Genomic DNA, 22,550 nt, shown 5'->3' with positions numbered 1-22,550 from the left:
CTGCGATGGGCATGGAATCTGCTTGAGATTCTCTTTTTCCCTCTTCCTCTGCCCACTCCTACTTGCTCCTTCTCTTAAATAAATAAATACTGAGTTCAAAACTATTAAATGGCAATGGCATATCCTCTTTCTTCCTTCCTCTGTCCCTCTGTTGACAGCGTGACTCAGGAGCAAAGCAAACAGGTAGGCACGCGAGGCCAAGAATGTTTCGTTTCTGAGTACTGCTGTTCACTGAACTCTCATCAATATTGGGCTCCTGCCTGTTCTTCCCACTCTAGGGCCTTTGCACAGTCTGTTCTTTCTGTCTGGAAGTTCTTCCCCTATGGTCCTTATCACACCAATCTACTCATGGTTCCGGTCTTGGCTTGACTCTCCCTTCTACAAGTTAGTCTTCTTGGCCTTCGCATGGACCTAGACCTTCCATTATATTTTCCGAGTTCACTCTACGTTTCCTTTCCCATACTCTTTAGTTACTTTTAATTTGCATGATTCCTTGCCCGATACCTGTCTTTGCCACTAACCACGTGAGGAGGCACATGTCTGAAGATGTCTACCATGTGTTCCCCACGTCTCACACATGTAGTTGATGTTCAGTGGATATTGTGAATGAATGAATAAGTGGATGGATGGATGGATGGATGGATGGACGGATGGATGGATGGATGGGTGAATTGAAATTACACTAAACTGAAGTCAAGAGCCCTGAGTTGTTACAGGTGAATGTGCTCCTGTGAAAATTCCTTCACTTCTCTGGCTCTGCATCTTGCTACCTGTAAACGTTTCTACAGTATGCCTTCTAGTCCTGATGTTCCCGGACCTGTGTGTGTGTGGGCTGAAACACAAGGTGGGCAGTTTCTTATGACCCAAGTCCTCTCCAGAGCTGTACTCTAACCCCTGTACCTCTGTGAACATTGATATCTCTTCATTTTTCTGTATCACAGTACTCTTTACAACTGCAATCATATACATTTTGTTTTTATTGTTTTAAAAAGATTTCATTTATTTATTTGAAAGAGAGTTAGAGTGAGAAAGAGCACAGAGGGAGAGGGAAGGGGAGACACAGACTCCCCAGAGAGCCCAACGTGGGGCTCGATCCCAGGACCCTGAGATTGTGACCTGAGCCAAAGGCAGACACTTAACAGAGTAAGCCTCCCAGGTGCCCTTATATAGGTTTTTAAAAGTATTTGGGAGTAAATTGAAGATACGATGTCCCTAACTCTTCATACTTAAGTATGTAATTCCTAAAATCAAAAACATTCTTTGACATATCCATGGTATGATTATCAAAACAGAAGATTAACGTTGATCGAAGACCGTTACCTAGTCTATACTTTATATTTCAAAGCACCACTAACATCCTTTCCAACAAAAGAAAAACATTTTTCCTGGTCCAACATCAGATGTTACCAGGTTTATTTCTAAGTCGTTGAACCCCTTGGTCTGTTTGTAACTGGGGTTTCTCTACCTTCACGATCTCTGCCTGACTACATTCATGTACATGAAGGCCATTGATTTTGTGTGTTAATTATATATTCTTCTACCTTAGTGATTTATTGCATTGTTTATTTTTGTCATTAGCATTTCAGTTATATGATCCTATCATATGCAGTCAGAGGTAATATTGCTTCTCCTTTACCCTTATGCCTCTGATTGATTCATCTTGTCTGACCGTATTGGCTTAATATCACCAGTACAGTGTTGAGTACTAGGGGGGATTCAAGGCATCCTTGCTTTGTTTCAATCTTAGAGAAAATGCTGTATAGCTTTCCCATTAAGATACTGTCTTCGGGACCAAGATAGTTAAGGAGAAGATGGATGGTTTCATAGATAGATACTTGATTCAGATTGATTCATGTTAAAAGTACCCCTCAATTCCTGGGGTGCCCGGGTGGCTCAGTTGGTTGAGAGTCTGACTCTGAGTTTCAGCTCAGGTCGTGACCTCAGGTTCCTGGGATTGAGCCCCAAGTCAGCCTCTGCACTCAGCACAGAGTCTGCTTGAGGATTCTCTCCCTCTGCACCCCCCCCAATCATATGATCTCTAAAATAAATAAATAAATCTCTTTAAAGAAGTATCCCTCAGGGCACCTGGGTCACTCAGTCGATTAAGTGTCTGCCTTTGGCTCAGGTCTGATCTTAGAGTCTTGGGGTCGAGCCCCACATCAGGCTCCCTGCTCAATGGGGAGTCTGCTTCCTGCTCTATCCCTCCCTGCCACCGACTAATGCTTGCTCTTTGTCTCTCCCTCTGAAATAAAATCTTTAAAAAAATTAAAGTGTCCCTTGATATCCTTTCCTTGTTTTGTTTTGTTTTGTTTTGTTTTTAATCAAGAATGGGTATCGAATTTTGTCCAAGGCTTTTTCATCATTTATGGAAATATAATCTAAAGTTACCTCCCTAGATCTATTAATATGGTATATAATATTAATGGATTTCCCAACATTGACCCAATCTTGCATTCCTACAATAAATCCCATTTTGGTCATGTATTATTTTCTTAATATGGTATTGGTTCTGTTTGTAAATGTTTCATTTTGTATTTTTATATCATTAGTCATGAATGATACTGGTTTGTACTTTTCTTTCTTTTACTGTCTTTATGTGTCTTTTTAGTATCAATGTTACTAAAGTAAATATCACTGGCTTTATTCAAGGAATTGGGAATTTTCTTTCCCTTTCAGTACTGTGGAGCTATGTGTACAGCATTGGGACTGTGTGGTCTTTGAAGATTTGAAATAATTATCCTATAAAACCATCAGGACCTAGTGCTTTTGAGGGTAGCTTATTAGTTACTTTTCCTACAAGGTATGTATTTTTTCCTATTTAATTTATTTTGAAAATTTTGGTATTTGAGTTGGTTATTAGGTGGGGTTCTTTTAGTTTTCAAGTTTTGGTTGTTGCTAGTAGTTACCTTTGTACCTACTGTTCAATGCTCCTTAGTCCCATGTGTTTAAATGTAAACTTTTTATTTTTTTTTTTTAAAGATTTTATTTATTTATTTGACAGAGAGAGATCACAAGTAGACGGAGAGGCAGGCAGAGAGAGAGAGAGAGGGAAACAGGCTTCTTGCTGAGCAGAGAGCCCGATGTGGGACTCGATCCCAGGACCCTGAGATCATGACCTGAGCCGAAGGCAGCGGCTTAATGCACTGAGCCACCCAGGTGCCCAAATGTAAACTTTTTAATTTGGTTTATTAGTTTTATTAGTTTTTTAATGATATCCTTTAACTTATGCGTTTTGCCTACACAACAATGAGTATGTTTATTCTACTTTCTTGTCCCAATTTCTACTTTCAACCATACTTTGTTTGTACCTTAGTCATGTACCCTTCTTAGCCAGCTGGGATTTAACCTTTTAGACTGACAGTGGTCAGTCAGACTCTTTCTCCCTCCTTCCTCATGACCATTATTTTTCCTCTGATGTTTTTCCAGTCATCTCTTGGTTGGATGAAGTTTATCTTCCAGTAGATTTCCTAATCAGAGCTCATGAAAACAGATTTCCCTAAGTTCTTATCCTTGAACTTGTTCTGTAGCCTTGATGCTTGAAGAAAAGTTTGACTGGTTGTAGAATTCCAGGTTCCCGCTTTCTTTCCTTGAGTTTTTGAAGACACTGTTCTTTTGTTGTCTTTGTAAGCTATTACAGATTACTTTTTGAGAACTCTGATGATGGTTTGATTCTTCTGACTTTGTAAGTTATTTGATCTTTTTGCTTGAGAGCCTTGAGCATTTTTTTCTTTATCTTTGAAGCCTGTTGGTTTTACCTTGGTACTGGAAATGATCATTCTGAGAACATTTCCTGGGTACCTTTTCACTCTTAAAGTATGTACCATCAGATTTTCTTTTAATTTAAAGAAAGTATTGCTGAATTATGTTTTTATATATTAGTTTTCTTGCCCAGTTTTGTCTTTCTTCTTAAGGGGACCTAATTATAGGTGTTTCCTTCCCTTCTTTCTAATTTCCACTGCTTCTATTGGTTCATTTCTTAGTCGTGGCTGCATTTTTGCCTTTCCTCAGTGCCTTTGCTGAGGTTTATTTACACTCTGTTCCCTCTTACGCATGTTGTACTTTAGTCAATTTGTCTTTTTCTTCCATCCCTTTCCAGATTTCAGTAAATTCTCTTTCATTTTTTTTCTGTTTATTTTCAGTGTTTGAATTGCACTTTCAAGGTATTTTTTTTTAATAACTACAAATGGGTACTTAAGGCCGCTTAATTCATTTCAGAATATTGTGCTCAGTGTCTTCTTCATGGTCACGTTTATGTGGAGCTGGAAGAAAATTATCAGCAGTAGAGGTGTTTGGATTCTTTGTTCAGGTTTTTCAAGATTTGTATGTATTTATTCATATTCTTCTCTCCATTTTTTTTTTCTTTTTGGTATGGGGCAGTGTAGAGGATTCCTATTTCAATGGTAGCCTTTTCTAGTAATGTAGAAAGTACACTTTCTCTAATTGGCATTATTATTATTGAGAGTTTAATCCTCCTTTGTCTTACTGGATCCCATTCCCCATCCCTGGGCTTCTAGCAAATCTCCAAAGAGCCTCTCTCTCTTCCTTTTGACTTTCTTCTTGTCCAGAAACAATGCTACAGAGGACCACCATGTTGATTTGCCTATAGTTAGTACTCTGACTTATCAGGGAGCTTTTCAGTGGTTTTCATACCTAGAGTGAACTTTTATTCCAACAAGAGTCTTAGATCTACATCTAGAATTACAAAATTGCTGCAATCTCCCCTCTTCTCTGTTCCACTTTTTATTCCAGACTGTTTTTGTTCACCATAGGGCTTATAGCAGGAGTGGAAAGACAACTTCCTGACATTTGTTATATATATATATTTTTTAATTAAAAGTCATTAATATCTGGGCCTCTTCTGTTTTCTGGGTATGCTGAGCATGCAACTAGAAAGAACGGGGCTGGAATTAAAGCCAGGACTATTTGATTGTAAAGCTTTTACTTGTGTTATACAACAGATAGACCAGGGTCATGGGATGTACAGGTTCATGGAGAAAGCTACACATGTGAGCAGTGTCTTTCTTGATCAGCCACAGTCTACAGCCTCCTCTGTAATGTGGTAGTCATTCCCTCCTTTTGCTGCTGACTATGGGAAACCCTACATGCTGATTATTAATTCTACCAACTGCATATAGGACTAAATATTATGTCATTGACAGCTCTGGAAGCTCTGGAATTATGTTATCACCCCCTTCCTCATTTTACTAGAGTGGCAGATCCAGGAGAACAGAAATCAGAACTTTTTTTGTTTGTTTGTTTAAGATTTCTTTGAGAGAGAGAGTGTGCATGCAACGTGAATGAAGGGGAAGGGCAGAGAGAGAGGAAGAGAGAGAATCTCAAGCACACTCTGCACTGTACACAGACCTACACATAGGGCTCGATCTCAGGACCCTGAGATCATGACCTGAGTTGAAACCAAAAATTGAATGCCCAAAAGACTGAGCCACCCAGGCAGCCCAGAATCAGAACAACTTCCATGGCAACATTGGGCCACGTGGAAGGTGAGAGATTTTAGCCAATGATGATGCAACTCTCAGGCAAAGAACTAGCTTAAACTCTGCTGGCAGAGTTCCCCAGTACAAAATAATTCTAAGGTCTAAGGACTTCTCTTAGATTCCATTCCTCCTTTTTTTTTGCCTTTTCTCTAGAATTTGATACTATGGACTTCCTACTCACTTAAAAATCATCTTTCATGACACTAGACTACAACTTCTTTTGAATGTGCCTTCTTTGCTTCCTCTTCTGTGTATAGTTCCCTTCCCTTACCCCATGAACCTGCACACTTTCCAAGCTCTGGGCTAACCCTTTATTCTTCTCTTTCTTAAAACTTTCCCTTAGAAGATGTACTTACTTGCATGACTCTTGGCATTATTCCTAGTTAAATATCCCAAGACCTGTCTCTCTTGCCTCTCTTGGCTTTTGGATGCACTTTACTGATGAAAGCCTTTTCGTAGACATGTGGCCCTAGAAGTGGGGAAAGGAGAGACCTGTCTGCATTTTCTGCCATCTCTTCAAAGTCAGCACATCCTAAGGAGAACTGCATCTTTCCTCCAAAACCAACTATTTTTGATGAAATTTCATGGATGTCACTTTCTTTTAGTTGCCCAAACTGGTAACCTGCATGTCACTTTTCCTTGATTTTTTTTTTTGACAATTCATTCATTTATTTTAGAGATAGAGAGAGAGAGCACACACACGAGTTGAGGGAGGGGCAGCAGGAGAGAATCTTCAAGCAGACTCCCCACTGAGTGTGGAGCCTGATGTGGGGTTTGATCTCACAACCCATGAGACCATGACCTAACTGTCTTCCTCAGTTCAAACCTTGTATGAGTAGGCTGCTTGGTATGCTTAATCTTTCCCTAAATGTACAGTGTTTATTTTGTCTCCACAAAACCTAAATGTTTGTTTTCCCACCTTTTCAGTCATTTTTTTAATCATTTTTAAAATTTATTTTCAGCATAACAGTATTCATTGTTTTCGTACCACACCCAGTGCTCCATGCAATCCATGCCCTCTCTAATACCCACCACCTGGTTCCCCCAACCTCCCACCCCCCCACCTCTTCAAACCCTTCAGATTGTTTTTCAGAGTCCATAGTCTCTCATTGTTCACCTCCCCTTCCAATTTCCCCCAACTCCCTTCCCCTAACTCCCCATGTCCTCCATGCTATTTGTTATGCTCCACAAATAAGTAAAACCATACAATAATTGACTCTCTCTGCTTGACTTATTTCACTCAGCATAATCTCTTCCAGTCCCTTCCATGTTGCTACAAAAGTTGGGTATTCATCCTTTCTGATGGAGGCATAATACTCCATAGTGTATATGGACCACATCTTCCTTATCTATTCGTCCATTGAAGGGCATCTTGGTTCTTTCCAGTTTGGCAACCGTGGCCATTGCTGCTATGAACATTGGGGTACAGATGGCCCTTCTTTTCACTACATCTGTATCTTTGGGGTAAATACCCAGTAGTGCAATTGCAGGGTCATAGGGAAGTTCTATTTTTAATTTCTTGAGGAATCTCCACACTGTTCTCCAAAGAGGCTGCACCAACTTGCATTCCTACCAACAGTGTAAGAGGGTTCCCCTTTCTCCGCATCCTCTCCAACACATGTTGTTTCCTGTCTTGCTAATTTTGGCCATTCTAACTGGTGTAAGGTGATATCTCAATGTGGTTTTAATTTGAATCTCCCTGATGGCTAGTGATGATGAACATTTTTTCATGTGTCTGATAGCCATTTGTATGTCTTCATTGGAGAAGTGTCTGTTCATATCTTCTGCCCATTTTTTTTATATGATTGTCTGTTTTGTGTGTGTTGAGTTTGAGGAGTTCTTTATAGATCCTGGATATCAATCTTTTGTCTGTACTGTCATTTGCAAATAACTTCTCCCATTCCGTGGGTTGCCTCTTTGTTTTCTTGACTGTTTCCTTTGCTGTGCAGAAGCTTTTGATTTTGATGTAGTCCCAAAAGTTTATTTTCGCTTTTGTTTCCTTTGCCCTTGAATGCCTACTCATCCTTGATGACTTTACACCAAGCTTGCTTTCCTCCACACACACTTAACCTCCAAGAGATTTTCCCGTGTCCAAGTTCAGGCAGCTCTTCTTAACCTTCCTAGAGATCTGTAACCTGAAAAGTCATGTTTCTCCCCATATGGACTGATGAGGTAGAATATGGACAAGGAATCCATAACAAGCACTGCTATTCAGAAAGGGGAGGAAAGGGGGGCACTTAGAAGGCACTGGTCCTTAACAATTTTGAAACCTGTCTGAGCAGACTCTGTGAGCACAGGGCCCCTGATTTGGGCCAGGGCTGTGCAAGTCATGTGGGTGTGCCAAGCACCAGGATGGAAAGAGAACCAGGTCTGTGAATAGACAGTATGGAGTATGTCACTTCTGGGTGGAACTCTCAGGTGCCGAGGTAGGCCTCAGTAAGGGAACATGTGGTGTCAATGGGAAGGTGCAGGTTCTTCCCTTGGGTCAAGGTCACACAAGCATTTGGAGTCCTGGTAGCTTCACCCTGTGGAGGGAATCATGGCCTCACAGCCTCCTAACATTGATCTTGGATCCCCGACATGTCTTCCTCGTAGAGAGGAAGTGTTGCAAGAGAGCTCACGCCATGCGGCTTGGGGTCCCTGAGAGGGAGCGCCCCGAGAGCCCACACTTCTGGGTGGGGATACTAATGCAACTAAGGCTTCATAAAGGACTCTACCTAAAATTCACTCTCCCTGGAATCACTCAGGTAGAGAACACTCACTCCCAAGAATCAGGTTTCCTTGGAGAAATTTCAGGAGCAGTCAGGGAACAGAATAGGGTCCGTGCACGTGTCTGAACCCTTTATCTCTTCCCGTGGGCACAGGTACTTCTCAGGAGCTCCTGGGAAGCATAAAGTGCCAAGAATCTGATTGGATCACTTTTCAGACAACTGGCAGGTCTGGAAGCTTGTTTTAGAAGTTCTGTAAGGGAGATCGCCAAGACTGCTGTCCCAGGTACTGACGAGATGGATTCTCAGGAGAGAGGTTGGAGACTCCCAGGGACCCTCTATCCATGCCAGGCAGAAATGGAGATGCCCAGGCAGAGTGGGCTTGGCTGAGTGGAGACTGCAGTTTGGGTGGGTGTGGGCGTGGAGTGTCTGGGACAGGTGCTGGGGCCCAGCCAGCCTCTTCTCCGCTTGGACTAATTGGTTTCTCTTTCATTTTATGGAACTTGACAGCACTGGTTGTAGCTTTTCGTGGTTGACTGCCCACGGTAGTACCTAATTACAGAGGAGATTTTTTAAAGCAACAATGAACACATTTTCTAAATATGTTCCCAGTCCATTCCCTCCCTGCGAGAAAGCAGGGTGGGGTTGGTGTTCCCAGAGGCCTCCTGTCAGCCAGTCCCAGGCAGGTCCCACTGGGGTCACTCAGGAGCACAGTTCCCCAGGAACTCCAAGGCAGGGATGGTAGGGAGGGTGTCCGAGACCCCAAGGCCAGACCCCAGTCCCATGAGCCTCTCACCTGTGCTTTCTTCGTGACGACTGAGGTGCCCCTCGAGAGCTAGGTAGGAAATTATACACTTCAGCCAAAGAAGCGAGGTGTTCTGTCAAAAGAAAAATAAAAATATCGAGCGGCTTCTGGGGAGATCAAAGCCAGACTCAGTCGAAAGCTCCTGGCATAAGTGATTCTGAGACTCTTTTCTTTGTTCTTCTGGAGAAAAGGGTAGTTTCACTCGGAACAGCATACTTACTCATCTGCCTGATTGTTCTGTATTCATTCCATGCATTTGACCCCATGCTAGACTGGGGGAGGGTCTATTGCCCGAGCGTGCCTGGGCAAGGAGAGGCACTAGGAGATCTGGAGCAGGGTCCCAATCTGGCCCCCCGAAACCCAGAAGGAGGATAGAGACCATCCAGAGACTTCATGCCTCTGTATCCCCAACACCCCGCTGGGTCAGACACCACAGTCCTTCCAGCTTCCTCTTAGCAGAGGAAGAGGAAAGAAGATGCCTGTGGTTAGCTCGCTGGGCTATTTCCTTATGTCTGGCTGGCCACCTCCATCTGCCCTCTCCCTGCTCAGGAAGGCCTGGAAATCTCTACCAATTAAAGCTGCAGGCCAGATGCAGAAGGAGGTCAGTGTGAGGCATGAATCACAGGGACTTCTCAACTGGAGAGATGTTCTCATAACCACCGAAGGATGCTCAAGGACACACCATAACGCCCTGTTGCACTGGGCGTGTGCGTGTGCTCGTGCACACACACACACACACACACACACACACATGCACGGCCTCACACAAGGAAATTTAAACTCTTTGCCCCTTATCTATCCTTTCTGGAGACTCACATGGAAATTGTGTGTCACTTCATGCCACCAGAGTGACCTCACCTTCAGGCTCATGTTTAATCTCCATCTGTTCCTAAGGCCATGAGAAGGGGCTGTGCAGGCCTCCCACGAAATCCCTGGGTCACATAATGCTCCCCTTCTCAGTGTGGAACCCCACTTCTGGGACAAGGGGGGAGCATCTGCCTCCCTCCCCAACTTCCCACACAGAGCAGAGAAATACTGCCCAGATGTCTCCATCATGGGCCCTCTGTCCGACTTGGCCTACACGTTAAGACAGTGGTTTTTAACTCCAGCTGCTTGTCAGGTTCATCAAAACTTAAAAAAAAAAAAAAAAAAAAAAAAAAAGGAAAAGTATGCATAGCTCCAATGGGTGCATATCAGACTCTCAAGGGCATTGAATCACTCCCCCCCCAGGGCCCGAGGATGTGGTTAAGATATGGATTATGATCCCATACACCTGCCTACGGGTGGGCCTGTGACTCAGCCTTTCTGACAAGTCCCCGGGGTTGCTGCTGGCCCAGGGACAAACTGGAAGGGACCAAATTAGGGAGTTAGGGTTCTCAACATGGAGTACAACCTCTGGGGAGCTTTTAAATATCCTCTCACCCAGGCTGACCCCCAACCGACCAATTCATAGTTTCTGGGGCTGATGCCCATCCATCAGTATTTTGTACATCTTCCCATTACGCAGCCCTGGTTGAGAACCCCTGGTCCAAGAGCTGTTTCCTGCAGGGTGGGGGGTCGGGTGGGGTGGTGTCTGTGTTCAGCTGCTTAGCTCCCATCCCAGCCACGGACCGGCTACCTATTCTCCAAAATCCATTTTCCAACCAGCTGGGCACTGCATATTTTTTTTTTCCAGACGGCTAGACAATACATATTATCATCACAGAAGAGCTCATCGAAACATCTCCCTCTCTACAGATAACCAACAGCAATATTAGCCAAGACCGTGGATCGGGTACATTCTCTTTACACAGAAAATTAATTCTCAATTGTCAGCAAATGCTCTCTTGGCTTCGCTCTCTCTCCTGGAGAAGTCGCCCTCGTACAGTTACACAACCCCATAGCCGTGTGGTGTGTAGACGCGCCACATGCCTGGGATGAACCTCTTAAACAATCCCTCCATTTTTGACTTGGCACCATTTTCGACCTCTTGGTCCTTCCTTAAGAACCCTGGGGATTGAGAATCTTACTTCCCTATATCTTCTGCCTTCTTCGGTATCATCTGTGTTTCTGAACTTCTGTTCCCAGAGTTGTTCATGAGGCCTTTGCCCACCTTGTTGGCCTGGAGGGCTCCTACCTGTCTTTCAGCTCTTGCTTTCTGGGCTTTGGAGGACTGCATCTCCCCAGACCAAGTCAGGCACTGCCATTCTAAGCACCTGTGTGCTCTCCCAGCAGTCCCTGAGGCTGTCTGTTATAACCCTCAGTATATGGTGCCGTATTTGCTGAGTTCCTAGTCTGCTTCTCCCACTAGATGTGAGCTTCTCAAGAGTGGGAGTGGCATACCCACCTCTCAGTCCACACCATCTTGCATAATGCACAGAACATAGAGGCTCGAACAGCATTTATTGAATAAAACAATAGTTCCTCTCCTCTTTTGTGCTTTTTTTTTTCCTCTTCTTCTTCTGGTCTTCCTACTGCATTGTATAAAAATGTACAGAAACTGATCTGCTTGAGCATGATTCTGACTGGCATATTTGCTCAAATCAGTCCATACCCAACGAGAGTATAATTGGAATACCCAGTTCTTCCAAAACCCTGCCAATCATTCTGCTGTGCAAATAGGCACAGGTGATTGGTTCTAATCAAAGTCATTAGGGTGGTTCTGGAATGATCCTGCTGCCATATGTAGATAATTATGGCAGAAGTCTAAATTTTGGATGCTAGCCAATCCAAATAACATTAGCAAGAAGAATTTGCATAGAACAAAAGGAGAAGGATGACACAGTGTTTGGACATAAATAATAATGACTGGTATTTATATAGTATTTTCTATGAGGCAGGCATCCTCTACGTGGTTTCCGTACATTAGCTCCTTTACTCATCAGAAGAGCCCTACGAGAGAAGTACTCAGTGGCATAGGTGGGCAAACTAAGGCCTCAGGAGAGCAGGTAACCTGGCCAAGATTCTACATCTAGTAGTAAATGGTAGGTCTGTTGGGACCCAGTAGATTAGTTTCACGTCAGTGCTCTTCCCTGATACACTGCACTAGAGAGCGGGCTCCTTCTAGAACAGAACATCAATCACATGTCTCAGTGTGACTGTTAGCATTCCCCATAGTTCATGTGTTAGTAAGAGACCTAACTTGATCCCTGGAAGCAGAACAGACCATCTTATTAGAGTAGCAAGCCTCAAATTTTAGGTATACCAGTTGGCTTTCTTTCTTCTCTCTCTCTCTCTCTCTCTCTCTCTCTCTTTCTCTCTCTCACACACACACACACACACACATACAGGCATACTCATCTGTCTGGAAGGAGAGACTCAGGAACCTTCAATGGACAGCTTATCTATAAAGACAAATTAAATTTTTTTTCAGAGTAAGAACAGTGCTGCTGTTTTCCTAGAATTTTATTTCCTTTGGATATTAGATTGGCACACCAGAAAAAAAAAGGCAGTTTGGCTGGTGGTTCCTAATTCTAAAAGACTTCTGTTAATGATACCTCTGTCTATCCTTACTTGATAGTTCTTTTGGGGTTAACCAGGAAGCTAAGTCTCCCTCGTGTGCTCTCTGGGCTGGGGTCAACCAGGAAGCTAAGTCCCCTTTCCCCATGAAGAAAATTAGAGTGAGGGGTCCATGTCCCATAGTCCCTGTGAAATGAATTGACCCTCATTCTTGGAGATTTTCACCTTTTGTGAGAACCATTTTGTTGGTGACATCACATTTGAAAAAGGAGTCAGTATTTTTGCATGACCATTTCTTCCAAGATGTGGTCTCCCTGATTATAAGCAAATATGATGTGATATGCTCAGACCAGGTAGACACACCGCCTCTCTCCATCTCTGAGGTCAGTGGGAGAATCTGGAAGCTGATATTTTTAATAGAGTTCCCTGCAACAGACCGTTCCATGAAAGAAATGCATCCAGCAAGGTAAGGACTTTACAATAGCTTCCATCTTCTCTGTCCATTTTATGCCACATGGGAAACCATTATAACTTAATTATTTTAAAAAGAAAAGTAGTGTCAGTATCTTTAAAGCAGTGGCTCTCAAAGTGTGGCCCCCAGACAAGCAGCATCTGTGTTACCTGGAAACTTGGAGAATTTCCATTCTCCAAGAATGTCCATTCTTGGGTTCTAGTCTAGACTAGTCTAGACTTCCTGATTCTGGTGTGGGGATTCACAATGTGTGTTCTAATAATCCCTCCAGGGAGAACCACTGTCATAAAGAACTAAGATATATTATTAGATCATGCATCTTAAGATATGATCTCACCCAAGTAAATGGACGCAAACAGTACATTATTTAAGTATCATGCCCTCAAAGGATATCCCAGCCAATATTTTAGCTAGGAATGGCGCTCTGTCCCAGGCATAAAGCAAAGTGTAAGGAGCTCGACATAAGCCACTGGGAAATTGAAGCCATTCATTTATTAGACCCCAGAAAAACACTTCCTCGGTGTACAAACCATTATTTGCCCATTGATCAAGGCAAGGTGGGATGGGTTGGAGGTTGATGATTAATTCAGATGACTCTTACTTAGAGGAGCTCAGCTGTCTTCCTTGCTAGGATATTAAAACGGAAGATTCTGAAAGTTAATTCAACCAGGGACTTTAATCACCCAAGGTGATAGGATGCACTGAGAGACTGTAAAGATTGGGGGCCTATGTTAAATTCGAATGTTATTGCTTTTAACTGGGGCTATTGCAAGACTCACAGAGCAAATGGAACAGGCACCGTGTGATCTTTTTTTTTTTAAAGCACTTTATTTTATTTTATTTTATTTTATTATTTTATTTTTTTTTAAGATTTTATTTATTTATTTGTCAGAGAGAGAAAGGGAAAGAGAGCGAGCACAGGCAGACAGAATGGCAGGCAGAGGCAGAGGGAGAAGCAGGCTCCCCGCCGAGCAAGGAGCCCGATGCGGGACTCGATCCCAGGACGCTGGGATCATGACCTGAGCCGAAGGCAGCTGCTTAACCAACTGAGCCACCCAGGCGTCCCCACAGTGTGATCTTTAAAATTAGTTACAAAGATCAAAACATTAAAAAAAAAAAAAAAGCTGGAGTGATTTTCCTGAGCATAAAAATGTATCCTTTCAGAAAGAATTAATTTGATAAAATTACTCATTAGGCCCATGTCTCGTTGTGTCATTATAGCTGTAGTGTCTAAAATAACTTCAACTTTTGGAAGAAGCCTGTACAACATCTAAGTTACTTAATTAGGTCAGACAGTAACTAACTTGTCTTTCCACTACTGGTCTTTGGAGGTTATTAGTTACAATCATCCTCTGTTGGTTTGAGAAAGTTAGTGTTTCCCGGGGGTATCATTCTAACCATGTATGGGTAACGTCATAAAGGATCAGAGTTTCGAAACCCACCCACCCCCCTTCCCCCGCTGCCACCGGATGACACCACCACAGTTGACTTGGATAGACCGATGGTCATGACCTAATGTGTTGCCTTTAATACACATATCTTTGGTCATTTTCCTTTCTCTGAGTTCAGGGCCACCAAGATGAAAGGTTTATATAACGTTGGAAAGAAAGTGGTAAGGAGTCATAGGCTCAGAGAATTCTTTGTGTTGATAGAAGAGTTCAGCTCTCCTCATCCCCTTCTGTTGGTGTAGCCACAAGCTGTGGGTTAAGACCCAGGAGACTTTTAATCTTCCAGAAGTTCAGGCACTCCCCTTGATTTTTAGACCTTCCTTTAAACCAGCCTTGACTCCCTGAAGTTGCAGTACATAGAGGCAGGCTCTAGGAAGGACGGCTAACTTAAGTCGGTTCTGACCTTGCCTTTGCAGCGCGAATCCCCCTGACCAGTACTGTCACCGAGGAGGCTGGATGGGTTTACCCACTGCCCTGAAGCAATATCAATTCTTGAACACCGCTTTGTGCCCATAGGTTCTCCACCTTGGTCTTTTTCAGACTTGTAACAAATCGACAAGTTAAGTACACATGAGGAAAAGGTAGCTCAGAGACACCAAGCACTTTGCCCAACGTCACGCAGTTCCAAAGGGGCAGAGCAAGCTTCTGAGCTCAGGTCCAGTTAGCCCTGGGGTTAGCGTAAGGTCTAACTCTCAAGTCCAGCATCTTCCCTGGCCCTCTTTAAGAAAGTGGGTCACCCCAATACACTGCCCTTCAATAACCCACTGATCATGGGGAAGATTTCGTAGGTTGATGTGAATCAGTCTTCTCTTGGTGCACCTGTTAGGTCTGGGATGCCCCAGGCATGCACTGTGCCAGTCTGGTTGGTTCTGGGGATAGTGTAGGAGGTAGTGATTATCAAAATACGTCCCTTAGAACTATGGCATCTATGGTCCCTATGAACAGGTTGGAAACGCACCTTATCAGACCCCACCTGAGACTTACTGATCAGAAACCCTGAGGGTAGGGCCCGGGAATCTGGGTTTTGGCAAGTCATCCAGATGGCTCTCCTGGATAAGCAAGGTCAGAGAACCACTGGTCTAACCTCTCCAACTTGGGGAGAGCAACGCCTATTTCCTCCTCCACCCTGTGATTAGGATTTTTCCTCTGGGTACCTGAGGTTTTATTCACCACACACGTGCCCCTAGGAGCCCAATGGGTATGTTCAAGTGTCTCCAGGCTTTCTGGGATACAGGGACTTAAAAAAAAATAGGAAGAAGCAGAAAAATTCTGCCTCTCCCTTCCATGTTCTCTAATAAATACCCACCCCTTTGTGATTCCCCTTTCTAAAAGGAACTTGGTTTTCTTGTTTCCTGGAATCCCCCCTGCCCCTGACAAGGATATATAAAGAAGATAAGAAAAAGGTTGTCTCTGACTATGTGAGACTGTTGCTTATTAACAGCAAGTTGTAGTGGAAGGATGAGCTGTGGAGACCTATGGAACTGTGGTTAAATATCATTTCTACTGGCTTTGAGATTTTGGGAAAGAATCCATTCAAATCTCTGAACTTTTTCTTTTCCTCCCATTTTTGATGCAAAGAAAATAATACCACATAGGGCTGTTGTGGGAATCATATGATGTGGAAGGTGCCTAGCACAGTGCCTGACATCTTATAAACAACAACCATTATTATTATCGAGAGCGAAATGGTCTTATTTTCTCGGGCGTAGAGATAAGGAAGCCTCTGGGTAAATTTGGTGTGTGTTCCTTGGGGATCAAATTTATTTCTTGGTAAACAATAGAAATATGATATATTAAAATCAGGATTCTGTTGAAGCTCTCCCACATGTTTTTGAATTTTGAATGGAAAGCAGGTCTTAAAGAAAATCTAGACTTCAGAAAACTGGCTTTATCGCTTTGTATCCTATCCTTTCTGGTAGCCCCACTCCTGAATATCGTGTCCCTCCCGCTTGCCCTTACTCATACCTCACTGGAGCAACTTGGGAAGCGCTAGAAAGGAGGACTCTGACCTGTGGGTGAAAGCTGTAAGTAGGCAGATGATGGTGGAGCTGGATGTCACTTTCTAACAATTAGGGAGAGAGGCTCTGTAATAATGGGGAGCCTGCTGGAGATGTCCTAAGTGGGGTTAGTGGGAGGTCGGTAGGAGTTGGTTCCTCCCACATCCTTCCCAACCATGAGAGCCTTCCAGGTAGGATTCTTCCCCTAGCAGCTTGACAGATAACACTGGTGCCTATTTAAATGAGTGAAAGAATGAGTAAGTGAATGAATGGACGAGTGGCTGCCCTTTGATTCTCTACCCCCAGGCCACCGTACCCTTCTATACCCACCATCACTGAGCACCTTAACTCCACTCAGACTTTCAGTAGCATCCTCACCTTCTGGTTGGGATTATGCAAGTAACAGAGCTGCAAGTAACAGAAAACCAGCCTTAAACTCAGAGGAGCTTATTTACCTGACAAAATAAGGAGTCTTGTTCTTTTCCCTCATGGTTGCTTAATGGCTGCGGAGTTCCGGCAATCACATCATCCTGGCATTCGAGGGCAGAAGAGCAAGGACAGGAGGAGAGTCCTGCCAACAGATACCTGCTTCTGCCTCCCTGTCACTTCTCCACGGCTCTTGACATACCATCCCAAACTGGGACATCAGCAACCACCATTTATTTCACTCACATCTATGTGGGGAGGCAGCTGGGGCAGGCTCGGCTGGGCATGGGTTTTCTCTGTGGGGTTTCCTCATGGGTCAGCGGGGTGGGTCATTCTCTGAAGGGGGCACTGGGCCACATGCTTGTCGGGCTTCCCTGAGCTTGTCCTGCCTGGCCACCCAGCAGTATTTCCAAGAGAAGGCCGAAGCCGCTTCGGGACCAGTCCATCACTTTGCCCTCCTCTGTGGGCCAAAGCAAGTGACAAGGCCAGTTCAGCCACGAGAGCTAGAAAAACGGAGGCCGCCTCCTCATGGGAATGACTGTGAAGTCACAAAGCACAGAGATGTGCTTCCGCGGAGGGCCAGAGAAGGGAGCCCATTCATCAAGGGCAGACTCATTAGCCAGAAGTGAAACTGGCAAAGCGCCTTCCTTCCTGCCTTTGTCCTCCCCCTCCCCCTTCTCTTTCTTCCCTCTAAGCTTTACCAGACCCTGTCATAATGACAAGCCAGGGAAAGGGGGGGCTGGGAAAGAGCACTGGGATAAAGCACTTCGTAGTACCCATTGTATCATTGAACCCCCTCCCTGACTTTGCTAATAAAGTTCTTGGACCCATATCCTATTAGACTGTCAGAAACCTCAGCCTCAGTGAATTCCTGCGGATATACCTCTAGAAGCATTCATTTTGGCCCAGGCAGCCCTCAAAACCAGTTCCTGTTGAGGTGTTAAAGGAGGGGGAAAGACACAGACAATAGGCCTCCTTTCTTCCCGCTGCCCCTCCCAGCCATTGAAATGTCGGTCAGCGCTAATTCTTGCAAAGTATCTGTGAGTACAGAAGGGCCACCTTCCCCGCTGTGTTCCTAGCTCTCCCTAGGAACATACTCTGTGATAAGGTATGAAAGGATACCTTCAAAAACCCACATATACGTCTCCCTAAGGATTTTTACTTGAAAGCCAAATGATTTGTAAATGGCATGTAGGTAAATAATCAGTCTGGATGCAGAAACTTGCTGGCTACCTTGGTGTTTCAGGGACTATGTGTGTGTGTGTGTGTGTGTGTGCGCGCGCATACTCTGAAGGTAAGGCTATTGTTCACAAAGGAAAAAAACTAATAACCTCATGATCTAAAGCTTATAAAATCATAGTGAGCATTTCTTATGTATTTATTATGTACCTGGTCAAGTGCTAAGCTTTGGCAGAATTTTTTTTTTTAAAGATTTTATTTGTTTTTTTACTTGACAGAGAGAGAGAGAGAGTGCGCACAAGCAGGGGGAGCAGCAGGCAGAGGCAGAGGGAGAAGCAGGCTCCCCGCCAATCAGGGAACCTGATACAGGGCTCGATCCCAGGACCCTGGGATCATGACCTGAGCCCAAGGCAGACGCTTCACCAACTGAACTACCCAGGCACCCCACAATGATAGTCCGATTGAATTTTCAAACTTTCTAACGAAGTAGGAAATATCCCTGTGTTTACATAGGAGGTGTCTGAGGTACAGATCTGGAAGATAAGTTTTCCAAGATCACTCTGGAAGAATCAGGATTCAATTTCATCTCTGTCTGACTGAGAGCCCTTATTTCTAACCAGGAGAACGCACCGTGTTCTATTTATTTATAATCTGTGGTGCAAAAGTAATGAGAGTAAGCCTAGAAAAGAATTCATGCTTCCTAAGTATCCACTGACAGTCTTGACTGATGGAGCCCTGTGCCTGTGTGAGAGCCAAGACACTCAAAATTCAAACAAATGTCCAAGTTACTCAGGGCTCCAATGACCACGGTGCTGTTGAGCAGACGAGAATATATTACTTAAGATAGATGATTACCGATAATTGTAAAAGGTGTAAACAAGATCTTTATTAATGAAGCAGTTCATTAGCTATGTCAGTTTTGCATATCACTCTACAGTTATAGGTCAGGAGCTTGTGGTGGGTTTTGCTATTGTTTACTGCTTGGTTTTTGTCTCTGTGCCACAAGGTTTTGGTGTCCTCCAACAGATTAGTGTTTCCTAAACCATGTTCCACAGAATATTACCTTTATGATGTGTTTGTAGGAGTCCCATGAACAACAACAACAAAAAATTTCCACAGCCAAATAAATTTTTAAAAGTTAGGACTCGTTAACATTTAAAGTTTATTGCTTTACTGCGTGACTTATCAGAGCCGTTTGGTGCAGTCTGCATCTTGGCCCTCGGAGATGGCAGTAGAGTTGGCTTGGTTGGCCATACCTGTTGGATGATGGGAAATACTGTTTGATTACAGGTCAGTCTGATCTTGTTGGATGGAGTTCATAAATGAGAGCAGACCTGTAGAGATCTCCAATCCCACTCATGGATACCATGTCTCATGTGTTTTTTAAATTATTTTCTTCCCAACCTTCTAAAAATTCTTTTTAGTTTGAACGAAAATTACTTTGCTTTTGGGAGATTCAGGACTTCCAGGGGCAGCTGGCTGGTTGGAAAAGCATGTGACTCTTTCTCTTGGGGTTGTCAGTTTGAGCTCACCAGGGGTTATAGAGATTGCTTAAATAAACAGAGATTTAGGATGTCCCATGTTTGTTTACCTAAAGAAACACAATTTATGTGTTAGCTTTTAAAGACCAAAGCACATTTATTTGGCTCTTTGTGTATACTGATTACGTACAAAAGTGTCATGTCTCCTTGCTGAGACATCACTTCACATGTCTAGTGCCAAATTCTAGAAAGAAAATTGAACTGGGGCGGAGCTGGAGGGAGGGGGAGGAAACTACCATTTCTGGAGGGCTTGTCTTGTTTAAGTCCTTCTTATGTCTGGCTTAACCCTTTCAGAAGCCCTGGAGGTGGGTCTTTGTGTTTTCACTTTGCAACTACAAAATTTGCTTCTCAGAGATACCAGACTATTGAAGCTTACACAGATAGTAAGCATAAGACTCAGGATGTGACCCAAATCTATCTGACCCTAAAATGTGTAATCCACTTCTCAAGCCAAAAAAAAAAAAAAAAAAAAAAAAAAACCAACCCAGAATGAAAATAAAATGATAAGAAAACTATCACTTAGAAACAGGTTTGATTGACAAAGGGATAGTAATAATAGCAACAATTGCTATCATTTTACCCTCCTTGGGACTGAAGAGGCTAAAAGAGAAAATAACCGGTATCTATTCAACCAGAAAGAGTAAGAAACTCATCTAGTCTGTTGGCTAGGTTTGAAAATTAAGGACTGCTCCTTATAGCTTGACCAGGATTATTTTCAGAAAGATCATACCTTTAATTAAGAAAATAGGTAATAAAGCATCTGCCTTTGGCTCAGGTGATGATCCCAGGGTCCTGGGATGGAGCCCTGATTTGGACTCCCTGTTCAGCGGGGAGCCTGCTTCCAGCCGCCCCCACTCCTGCCTGCCTCTCTGCCTACTTGTGATCTCTGACAAATAAATAAATAAAATCTTAAAAAAAAAAAAGAGGTGGTAAAATTCTTACCTGTATTGGCAGGAAGAGAGGTTTTATTAGAAAAATATGAAGTAGATGGAAGTAGTTGGCTACAATATTGAGTAATTAGTGTCTGGAACTTCTGATTGCAGGATTATGTAAGACGATGATCCTTATCACAACATGACCTTTGGTACCATCTGATGACCAAGTCATTCAGTGAAATGGTACTGCAGGTTCACCTTAAGACATGGACAAAACAGTGAGACACACTTGGCCTTTTGTAGATGGGGGCCACTTCAGAGATGTTACCTTTGTTCATATCAGGACTTAGCTAAGATACTTCATATCATCTTTTGTCAAAGTCACTGCTGGAATTTTGGCCACGGTAAGAATAAAACTTTTAGAAGTCGAGCTAGAGTGTGGGTCTTTTTGGAAGCAACACAACAGATCAGTAGCTGGGATGGATGTTCCCATCTGAATAAACCCAGCATCTATCATTCGATCAGGGACGAGATCTAATACTTAGCTTGGTCATTTTTAAGGGAAGGGTAACAAGGGGAAGGACTTGAGAAACAAACACCAACGTGCCCTCCCTATCTTGTGAGGCCAGGGGTACAGGTTGAATATAAGCCACATATGGCCTCCAACTTGAAAACAAGCAAATGCCTTCCAAATATAGGAAATAAGACTGAATATGTCACCATATCTCAAAAAAAAGTGAAATATGTTTTGGTTCTTTATGCTCTGTGACTGCCCTCTCTATTGGCTGGGATCTGCTCTCTCAATGTCATCTCATGGTGGATATTTTATTAGTAACGTTCTTGGGGCACCTGGGTGGCTCAGTTGGTTGAGCATCTGGCTCTTGGTTTCGGCTCAGGTCATCATTTCAGGGTCGTGAGATCGAGCCCTCACTTGGGTTCCATGCTCAGTTTTTCTCTCTCAGCTTGAGATTTTCTCCCTCTGCCCCTCCCCCTGTGGGCTCTCTGCCTCTCACTTTCTCCCAAATAATAAATCAATAAATCTTTATGAGTATCATCCTTCTTGGTTCTATCTTATTGTATAAGAGACTTCTCTGTTACACATTTCCTCCCACATCCCCTTCTCAGCCATCCCCATCCTGCCCAGCAAGACACACACACACACACACACACACACACACACACACACACACCCTCTTTGGCTTGACTCCTGGCTTCATCACTGAACAGCTATGTGATGTCTCTTAACATCTTGGAGGCTATTTCCTCATATACCAAAGAGAAGTAATAACTTCTCTGCCCACGTCATGTTGCGAACTGAAATGTGCTATCTAAATATAAATTTGTTGTTGTGACTATTACTGCCCTGTGCCCACCTTTCCCAGCGGAGCATAAGCATGCCCCTGGTTGAAGCTGTCAGTCATTGCGTGTGCTGGAAAGTCTGATGGAGAAAGAAGCACTTCTCCCTCCCACCCCACCCGCCCACTGTTACCGTCACATTCTGGAGTCTATGATGGATTTGTTCTTTTCACTTTTAACTACCTGAGTGGTGTTTCTGGTCAGTGGAGAGCATTTCATTTCTATTGCGTTTTCATCTGCTCCGTGATTGCTGCTAATTGGGGACCTGCCTGTCTTTCCATTTCTCTGCTCACCTGGCTTTTCTTCTGTCTTCCTGGGAGATGGGAGGCTGCCGGGAACGTCAAGGGATGTGAGTAAGCTGTAAGGTTTAACAAGGAGCTAGGACAGGAAAGGCAGGAACTAAGAAAGACGGACTGTTAGGACAATTTGGAAGGTGTTGGGATAATTTCAGAACAGCTTCTCCATTGCTATCATAAATTCACTTAATAGATGTGATCAGATCGCTATTAGAGTCAGAGGACCTCAAGTGAACCATTAGGGATTTGGGGCAAGGTGCAGACCTCTCCATGCGGGTGTTGAAAACACCAGGTCCACATTTCTTCAATTCTTCAAACACTACCAAGAGATTTCTTACTCCTATGCCAAAACCACCTGCAAAACCGAGTACCGAAATAGTAACCTATAAATGTAATTAAACACAAGCATTGCTTTGGAAGGAGGGGACACAGAGGAATAGACATGACCTGAGGCTGGAATTCAGGTGTGCCTTTATCTGACATTTCTGCCGCCTTCACCCTGGGTGACCTTAAA

General features: G+C 43.6%; 1 protein-coding gene and 1 long non-coding RNA gene across 3 annotated transcripts in view; one reads left to right on the top strand and one right to left on the bottom strand.

Moving 5' to 3' along the window:
- The window catches only part of SHISA6 (shisa family member 6), a 277,042-nt gene that overhangs the window by 140,816 nt on the left and 113,676 nt on the right, over window positions 1-22,550 (top strand). The window lies entirely within an intron of this gene.
- LOC125088143 (uncharacterized) lies at window positions 8,034-16,377 on the bottom strand. Of its 2 annotated transcripts, none has more exons than XR_007123587.1 (4): window positions 16,332-16,377; window positions 10,282-10,352; window positions 9,000-9,081; window positions 8,034-8,755 (listed from the first exon to the last, which is right to left on the bottom strand). It is a non-coding gene; the product is annotated as an uncharacterized LOC125088143 (long non-coding RNA). The 2 variants fall into 2 exon arrangements; XR_007123588.1 differs by lacking the exon at window positions 16,332-16,377 and adding an exon at window positions 11,335-11,432.

This window comes from Lutra lutra, chromosome 16, assembly GCF_902655055.1.
Source record: "Lutra lutra chromosome 16, mLutLut1.2, whole genome shotgun sequence".
Lineage (NCBI taxonomy): Eukaryota > Metazoa > Chordata > Mammalia > Carnivora > Mustelidae > Lutra > Lutra lutra.
This window is presented reverse-complemented; position numbering and strand designations above follow the sequence as displayed.